Source organism: Pelophylax lessonae (assembly GCF_965119305.1).
Source record: "Pelophylax lessonae genome assembly, chromosome: 4".
NCBI lineage: Eukaryota > Metazoa > Chordata > Amphibia > Anura > Ranidae > Pelophylax > Pelophylax lessonae.
In genome coordinates this window covers 634420312-634429654 of record NC_138771.1, presented here as the reverse complement: position 1 = coordinate 634429654, position 9343 = coordinate 634420312, and positions in this window count along the sequence as shown.

Below are 9343 nucleotides of genomic sequence, written 5' to 3'. Positions count from 1 at the left end.
GAAAATACTGTTGAAGGACACACCCCTGCCACACCCACAATTTTGGAGACCCATAAAAATATTATATGCAAAAAAAAAATGAATACAACCCCTGACATGTTACAATATACACACACAGGTGTCAAACTGGCGGCCCTCCAGCTGTTGTGGAACTACAAGTCCCAGGAGGCATTGCAAGGCTGACAGTTACAAGCATGACTCCCACAGGCAGAGGCATGATGGGACTTGTAGTTCTACAACAGCTGGAGGAGTCGCCATACAGCAACAGTATTACTCTACAGAAAAAACTTTACTTTTTATCAATAAAAAGCCATTCTGGAGATTTTACGCACTCCAAATGTTTTTTTTTCATGTTAAAAGGTGGCGATTTGCCTAGGCCGTGATATCATCATTCTGCTGCAGGCAGGAGGAAGCATTTCCTCAGTCTCCTCTCCCTCACTGATCATTGTAACTTTTGTAGCAAGTCCCAAGGTGAAAGACTACAGCCAGGGCTGGTGTGTGTGACATTTGCAATCACTTTCTTTTACTTTCTGGAATCCATCTGCCCTTAACTCAAGCATGCATGCAGGAGAGTGTGCTTGGCTGAGAAAACCCCTCCTCCCCTCCTGAAGACTTCTGGGTTACTTAACCTCTTTAACACTGCTCACATTGCTGCTACTGCAGCAATGTGGCTCGTTATCGTCCAGCGACGTAGACCTACGTCGCTGGACTCCGCCCCTTGTGGGCGGCGCGCGTGCGTCGCCGGAGGCTCGCTCCCGCTGCTTTCAGTCACAGCGGGAGTCGGGCCAGGGGAGGAGGGGCGGTGATCGCCGCTGCTCTTCCCCGATCGTCTGGGAATGGAGTTTGGGGATCCGCCCGCTTGTGTAAACAGAGTGGGCGGATCTCCTCAGTGACAAGGAGTGACAGATTGCAGGGTTCAGCATAGCTGAACATGCAATCTGTGCCTGTGTCACTCAGTCACCTCCCCCCCCCACATGTTAGTAAGCACCAGGCATACATTAACCCCTCCCTCTCCAATAAAATTAACCCCTTCCCTGTCAGTGTCATTTTTACAGTAACAGTGCATATGTATAGCACTGATTACTGCAGTAATGTCACTGGTACCCCCAAAAGTGTCAAAAATGTCAGTCAAGGGTCCGATCTGTCCGCCGCAATGTCACAGTCCCGAAAAAAAAATCGCAGATCGCCGCCATTACACGTTAAAAAAAACCACCAAAAATGACAGAAATCTTTCCCTTTGTTAGTAAACGCAATAACTTTTGCGCAAACCAATCAAAATACGCTTATTGTGATTTTTTTTTACCAAACATAGGTAGCAGAAAACAAATTGGCCAAAAATTTAAAAAAATTTAGATTTTTACATTTTTTGGGGGGGGGAATTTCATATAAAAAAATTTGAAAAATATTATTTTTTCAAAATTTACGCTCTTTTTTTGTTTATAGCGCAAAAAGTAAAAATTGCACAGGTGATCAAATACCACCAAATGAAAGCTCTGTTTGTGGGGAAAAAAGGACGTAAATTTCGTTTGGGTGCGGCGTCGCACGACCGCGCAATTGTCAGTTAAAATTGCACAGCGCAGAATCGCAAAAAGTGGCCTGGATGTAAGACAGCAAAATCCTCCGGTGGTAAAGTGGTTAAAAAGTAACCCAGTTGTTGACCCTCCTGAAGACTCCTGGGATGTATGACATAATTTGCCTGGGCAAGAAACCAGGAAGTAACTGAAGAAATTAAAAAAAGTTAACCACTTGCCGACTGTCAAACGACTATTTACGTCGGCAGTCAGCCCCTCACAGGCAGAGCGACGTAGTACTACGTCGCTAGCCTGTGAGGGTCTAGGGAGCGAGCGCGCGCCCCCGGAGGCACGCTCCCACTCCCGCGCGGTCACAGACCCCCCCCCCGCGCGTGTGCCTGGTGGACCCGATGTCCGCCGGTCACTCGGCGATCGTCGGTGCAGAGGGAGAAAGGCAGGCGGCTGATGTAAACAAACCGCCTGTCATTCTCCCCTGTGTAGAAATAGTGATCATACGGTTCTACTATGTAGGACCGTTGATCACTGTTCTTGCACCTCAAGCCACAGCCAATCACAGTTAGAATCACGCCCCTAGGGACACACATAGCCCCTCCCTCTCAAAAAAAAGTTAACCCCTTCCCTGCCAGTGTATTTTTACAGTAACAGTGCATATGTATAGCACTGATTACTGTAGTAATGTCACTGGTAACCCCAAAAGTGTCATAAAATGTCAGTCAAGGGTCCGATCTGTCCGCCCGCAATGTCGCAGTACTGCAAAAAAAATCGCAGATCGCCGCCATTACTCGTTAAAAAAAAAACAACATAAAGGACAAAAATATTTCCCTTTGTTAGTAAACGCAATAACTTTTGCGCAAACCAATCAAAATACGCTTTTTGCGATTTTTTTTTTTTTTTTTTTTTTTACCAAACATATGTAGCATAAAACAAATTGGCCAAAAATGTAAAAAAAAATTAGATTTTTACATTTTTTTTGGGGGGGAATTTCATATAAAAAAATGTGAAAAATATTGTTATTTTTGCAAAATTGACGCTCTTTTTTTGTTTATAGCGCATGATCAAAAAATTGCGCAGATGATCAAATACCACTAAAAGTAAGCTCTGTTTGTGGGAAAAAAAGGACGCCAAATTTGTTTGGGTACAGCGTCGCACGACCGCGCAATTGTCCGTTAAAGTCACGCAGTGCCGAATCGCAAAATACCCCCTGGTCAGGAAGGGGGTAAAATCTTCCGGGGGTTAAGTGGTTAAAGTAAATATGATATACTTTTCTATTTACTAATGCTAGTATCATAAGGATTTAAATGATCGATGTTGATTGGGAGAGTGAAGTTCCACTTGAAATGCTTGTGTCATCTCTGAGCCGGCATCTCAGTCCAGGAAGTGGATGGTCACCCAGGATGATGCCTGAAAAAAGATGGTTCTGTCCTCCTGGAGAGAAAAGCAGGTGAAGGCATCATCAGGGGGGGACACTGTGATCTCTGTAAGAGGTAATAAATACCTGGAAATGTTACACTTACACATTTCTTGTATGGACCGAAAGGAGTTGTAAAGTCAGAAAGGTTTTTTTATCTTAGTGCATTCTATGCATTAAAATAAAAAAAAACCTTCTGTGTGCAGCAGCCTCCCCCAGCACCCCCTAATACTTACCTGAGCCCCATCTCTGTCCAGCGATGTCCACAAGTCCCTTGGCTGTCCTGGGACTCTCCCTCCTGATTGGCCATGGCTCCATTGGCTCCTGTGGCAGTCAATCAAAGTCAGTGAGCCAATCAGGAGAAAGAGGGGGAGGGGTCGAACAGCAGCTCTGTGTCTGAATGGACACACAGAGCTGTGACTCGGCTCGGGTGCCCCCATAGCAAGCTGCCTGCTGTGGGGGCACTCAATAGATGGGAGGGGCCAGGAGTGGGAACGAGGGACCCAAGAAGAGGAGGATTAAGGCTGTTCTGTGCAAAACTAACTGCACAGAGGAGGTAAGGATAACATTATTTATTTATTTATTTTTTTTAAATGAGACTTTACAATCACTTTAACAGGAAAAATACACTCAATCGGGTGATTGCTCCACTTTAAGGGCTCATGAGTGTGACTGTCATTGCCGTTCCTCTAAAACCGAAACACCCTAAAACTGAAACACCCTAATTTACAGTATTTCACAAAAGTAAGTACACCCCTCACATTTTTGTAAATATTTTATTCTATCTTTTCATGTGACAACACTGAAGAAATGACACTTTGCTACAATGTAAAGTAGTGAGTGTACAGCTTGTATAACAGTGTAAATTTGCTGTCCCCTCAAAATAACTCAACACACAGCCATTAATTGTCTAAACCACTGGCAACAAAAGTGAGAACACCCCTACTTGAAAATGTAAAAATTGGGCCCAAAGTGTCAATATTTTGTGTGGCCACCATTATTTTCCAGCACTGCCTTAACCCTCTTGGGTATGGAGTTCACCAGAGCTTCATAGGGAGCCACTGGAGTCCTCTTCCACTCCTCCACGATGACATCACAGAGCTGGTGGATGTTAGAGACCTTGTGCTCCTCCACCTTCTGTTTGAGGATGCCCCACAGATGCTTAATAGGGTTGCTGTCCCCCTCAACACAAAGCCATTAATGTCTAAACCGCTGGCAGCAAAAGTAAGTATACCCCTAAGTGAAAATGTCCAAATTGAGCCCAATTAGTCATTTTCCCTCCTCAGTGTCATGTGACTCGTTAGTGTTACAAGGTCTCAGGTGTGAATGGGGGGGAAGGTGTGTTAAATTTGGTGTTATCGCTCTCACTCTCTCATACTGGTCACTGAAAGTTTAACATGGCACCTCATGGCAAAGAACTCTCTGAGGATCTGAAAAAAAGAATTGTTGCTCTACATAAAGATGGCCTAGGCTATAAGAGGATTGCCAAGACCCTGAAACTAAGCTGCAGCACGGTGGCCAAGACCATACAGCGGTTTAACAGGATAGGTTCCACTCGGAACAGACCTCGCCATGGTCGACCAAAGAGGTAGACATATGAGTGCTGCCAGCATTGCTGCAGAGGTTGATGGGGTGGGGGGGGGGGGGTCAGCCTGTCAGTGCTCAGACCATACGCCGCACACTGCATCAAATTAGTCTGCATGTCTGTTGTCCCAGATGGAAGCCTCTTCTAAAGATGATGCACAGGAAAGCCCACAAACAGTTTGCTGAAGACAAGCAGACTAAGGACATGGATTACTGGAACCATGTCCTGTGGTCTGGTGAGACCAAGATAAACTTATTTGGTTCAGATGGTGTCAAGCGTGTGTGGCAGCAACCAGGTGAGGAGTACAAAGACAAGTGTGTCTTTCCTACAGTCAAGCATGGTTGGTGGGAGTGTCATGGTCTGGGGCTGCATGAGTGCTGCCGGCATTGGGGAGCTACAGTTCATTGAGGGAACCATGAATGCCAACATGTACTGTGACATACTGAAGCAGAGCATGATCCCCTCCCTTCGGAGACTGGGCCACAGGGCAGTATTTCAACATAATAACCACCCCAAACATCCTCCAAGATGACCACTGCCTTGCTAAAGAAGCTGAGGGTAAAGGTGACTGAATGGCCAAGCATGTCTCCAGACCTAAACCCTATTGAGCATCTGTGGGGCATCCTCAAAAGGAAGGTAGATGAGCGAAAGTTGTCTAACATCCACCAGCTTTGTGATGTAATCATGGAGGAGTGGAAGACGACTCCAGTGGCAACCTGTGAAGCTCTGGTGAACTCCATGCCCAAGAGGGTTGAGGCAGTGCTGGAAAATAATGGCGGCCACACAAAATATTGACACTTTGGGCCCAATTTGGACATTTTCACTTAGGGGTGTACTCACTTTTGTTGCCAGCGGTTTAGACAATAATGACTGTGTGTTGAGTTATTTTGAGGGGGACAGCAAATTTACACTGTTATACAAGCTGTACACTCACTACTTTACATTGTAGCAAAGTGTCATTACTTCAGTGTTGTCACATGAAAAGATAGAATAAAATATTTACAAAAATGTGAGGGGTGTACTCACTTTTGAGAGATACTGTATCTTGTGAAGACATGGATTGGATTTGTCTATGGATGATCTTCTAGGCAGCATGGTTAAACAGTCACATTATTGCCCGATAATAACACTCCGCAGTGTCTTGGCGATCAGAAAATGTCTTGATCTCCTGATTAATGTATGAAATGATACCATGACTGTTCAATAATGGAGCGTCCTGATAAGTTATGAAAGATCAAACGCTTCTACGAAATCCATTACATGTCCCGATACTGCTGATTACTAAATGACATGCTACAAAGTCCGAACTAATTAAATATCTACGGCTCAGTTAAACAATTAATGAAATACTAGAATGTCTTAATTAAAAAGCTGAAGTGTGATCTGTTTATATTTTGCTTATCCTGGTTCCTCCCGATTATTATTACGCAATTTTTAAATAAAACCTTTTTTTGTTTTCACGACATACCTTATTTTATACCCAGCAATGTTATCACTGGGTCTCTGTGCTTCTCTATGCAATGCAGGCAGACTGTGGCTGGTGGGAGGGGCCGACAAGGAGGCTGTACTTAGCTTCCTGGAAACATCACAGCTCCCCTGGCTCAGTACTCCTCTCAGCAGCCCTGATGCCTTGATCCAACCAATGGGCTGGTTCTTGGGAGGAGTTATGCAAATATTAAAATGCTTTGATGGGTTGGTATCGGTTTGCAGTGATGGCGAGCCTTGGCACCCCAGATGTTTTGGAACTACATTTCCCATGATGCTCATGCACTCTGCAGTGTAGGTGAGCATCATGGGAAATGTAGTTGCAAAACATCTGGGGTGCCAAGGTTCCCCATCACTGGTCTAGAGGAATGGGTGTTCCTAAGCAGGATATGTCTGCAAACAGACAGGGCCAGTGCAAGGAATTTTGTCTACACAGGCGAAGGTGCATTTTGCACCTTCAAAACAACCCATCCCCCCCCCAGCACCCCATTCTCACCTCCAGCACATCTCTGTACCCCCTGCCAGGTTTCTGTATCTCTTAACACATCTCTGCACTCCCCCAGAATGCCTCTGAACCCCTTAACATGTCTCTGTGCCCCCAGCACATCTCCGTACCCCCAGAAAATCCTTGTACCACCCAGCCAACCCCCATGCTCCCAGCACATCTCTGTACCCCCATAAACTCCTTGAACCCCCCCAGCACACCTCAGTGCCCCCAGCACATCTCTGTACCCCCAACATGTTTCTGTATAACACATCTGTGTACTCCCCCAGAATGCCTCAGAACCCCTTAGCATGTCTCCGTGCCCCCAGAAAATCCTTGTACTCCCCAGCTCACCTTGGTGCCCTCAGCACACCTCTGTGCCCCCAGCACATCTCCGTACCCCCATAAAACCCTTGTACCCCCCAGCACAACTCCATGCCCCCAGCACATCTCCGTACCCTCATAAAACCCTTGTACCCCCCAGCACACCTCCATGCCCCCAGCACACCTCTGTGCCCTCATAAAATCCTTGTACTCCTCAGCACACCTCTGTGCCCCCAGCACACCTCTGTGCCCCCATAAAATCCTTGTACTCCTCAGCACACCTCTGTGCCCCTATAAAATCCTTGTACCCCCCAGCACACCTCTGTGCCCCCACAAAATCCTTGTACTCCTCAGCACACCTCTGTGCCCCCAGCACACCTCTGTGCCCCCATAAAATCCTTGTACCCCCCAGCACACCTCCATGCCCCCAGCACACCTCTGTGCCCCCATAAAGTCCTTGTACTCCTCAGCACACCTCTGTGCCCCCAGCACACCTCTGTGCCCCCATAAAATCCTTGTACTCCTCAGCACACCTCTGTGCCCCCAGCACTTCTCCATTCCCCCATAAAACTCTTGTACCCCCCAGCACACCTCTGTGCCCCCAGCACACCTCTATGCCCCCATAAAATCCTTGTACTCCTCAGCACACCTCTGTGCCCCCAGCACACCTCTATGCCCCCATAAAATCCTTGTACTCCTCAGCACACCTCTGTGCCCCCAGCACATCTCCGTACCCCCATAAAACCCTTGTACCCCCCAGCACACCTCCATGCCCCCAGCACATCTCCATACCCCCATAAAACCTTTGTCCCCCCCCCCAGCACACCTCCATGCCCCCAGCACATCTCCATAACCCCATAAAACCCTTGTACCCCCCAGCACACCTCCATGCCCCCAGCACATCTCCATAACCCCATAAAACCCTTGTACCCCCCAGCACACCTCCATGCCCCCAGCACATCTCTGTACCTCTAGCGTGTTTCTGTATTCCTTAACACATCTCTGCACTCCCCCAGAATGCCTTCAAACCCCTTAGCATTCCCCTGTGCCCCCAGAAAATCCTTGTACCCCCAGGACACCTCTGTACACCCTTGCACATCTCTGAATCCCCTTGCATACCTTCACAGCCCCAGCACACTTCCAAACCTCCTCCTTCCCCCCCCCCTCCCAACACACACACATACATGACTCTGCACTCCTCAGAATCCTCTGTATCCCAAAGTACAACTCCATACCTCCTGCAAACCTCTGCACCCTCTCACATAGCTCTGCAACCCCAGCACACTTCCATATCCCCTTGTACACCTCTGCAACCCCCACAGACCTCTGCACCCCCCAGAATCCTCTGTATCCTTCAGTATGCTGCCATACCCCCAGCACCCTCTGCACTCCCGAGTCCCCAGCACATGTACTCCACTGTACATCTCTGCACCCCCACACCACACCCCTAACACCCCTCTGTACCCACTTGCAAATCTGTTCTGTTCACCCCCTCCTGCATACCTCTGTACACCCCAGCAAGCCTCTGCACCCCCCAGGACAATTGTGTACTCCACTACACATCTCTATAACCCGCCTAACACCCCTCTGTACCCACTTGCATATCTGTTCACCCCCCCTCCTGCACACCCCTGTACCTACCCCCCCACATACACACAAAATTCTGCATTTTCAGTGTCTTATATACTTCCCTCCCTGCACATCTGGGCTAAACTGACTAAACTATTTTGTATTTGTATTTATACACTATTTTGTCATGTTGGCATATCTGTATGTACCATTAAATGTGTTTATTTTGATCCAAACTAGCCTTGCAATGTTGACAAAAAAAAATCAGAATCCCCAGCAAGTGAGGGGGGATTCAGATTTTACAGCCCCACCCCCCCTCCCCATCCTGGCGCTCTAGGGTGTCTGCCTAAGTCGCCTTATGCTGGCATCAGCCCTGCATGCAGACCGCCCTCAGTAATGACCACCTGTGACGCTGAGCCTCCATGTTTGAAAGACCTGAAATCCAATGAATGAAGTGGGCAAGCCAAGGACAGTCGGATTTGGGTAGAGAAGGGATCAGTAAATGGCGGACTGGACCCAGACTGTGATGCATTTCTGCTAAATGAGTACCATTTACAGTGGTGTATCCAGGGTATGGCAGGGAGGCCACCAGAGCCCATTCGTAAGTGAAATATCAATAGGCCAGAATTTTTCATTAGATATAAAATTGAGGAAAGGAATACAAAAAGTACATCCAATTTTATTTCTCATATTAGTCATATTCATCTAAAAACAGAAAATATAATTGCATAAAACCTAAATTTAGGCTATGTACATGATTGTGGCGAAATCATTTACCATAGTTGGGAAGGGCTCCCCCATATCATCTTTGGGCCAGCTTCCACACGGGGTGACACATCATTAATATTTGCACCTTTTGTTACTGGCGGTACACGGTTGCACTAAAACTCAACCAGAACCTGCAGCTTTTCAGATGTTTTTGGCAAACAATCTACAATCAATGCTTACTAAGTGGA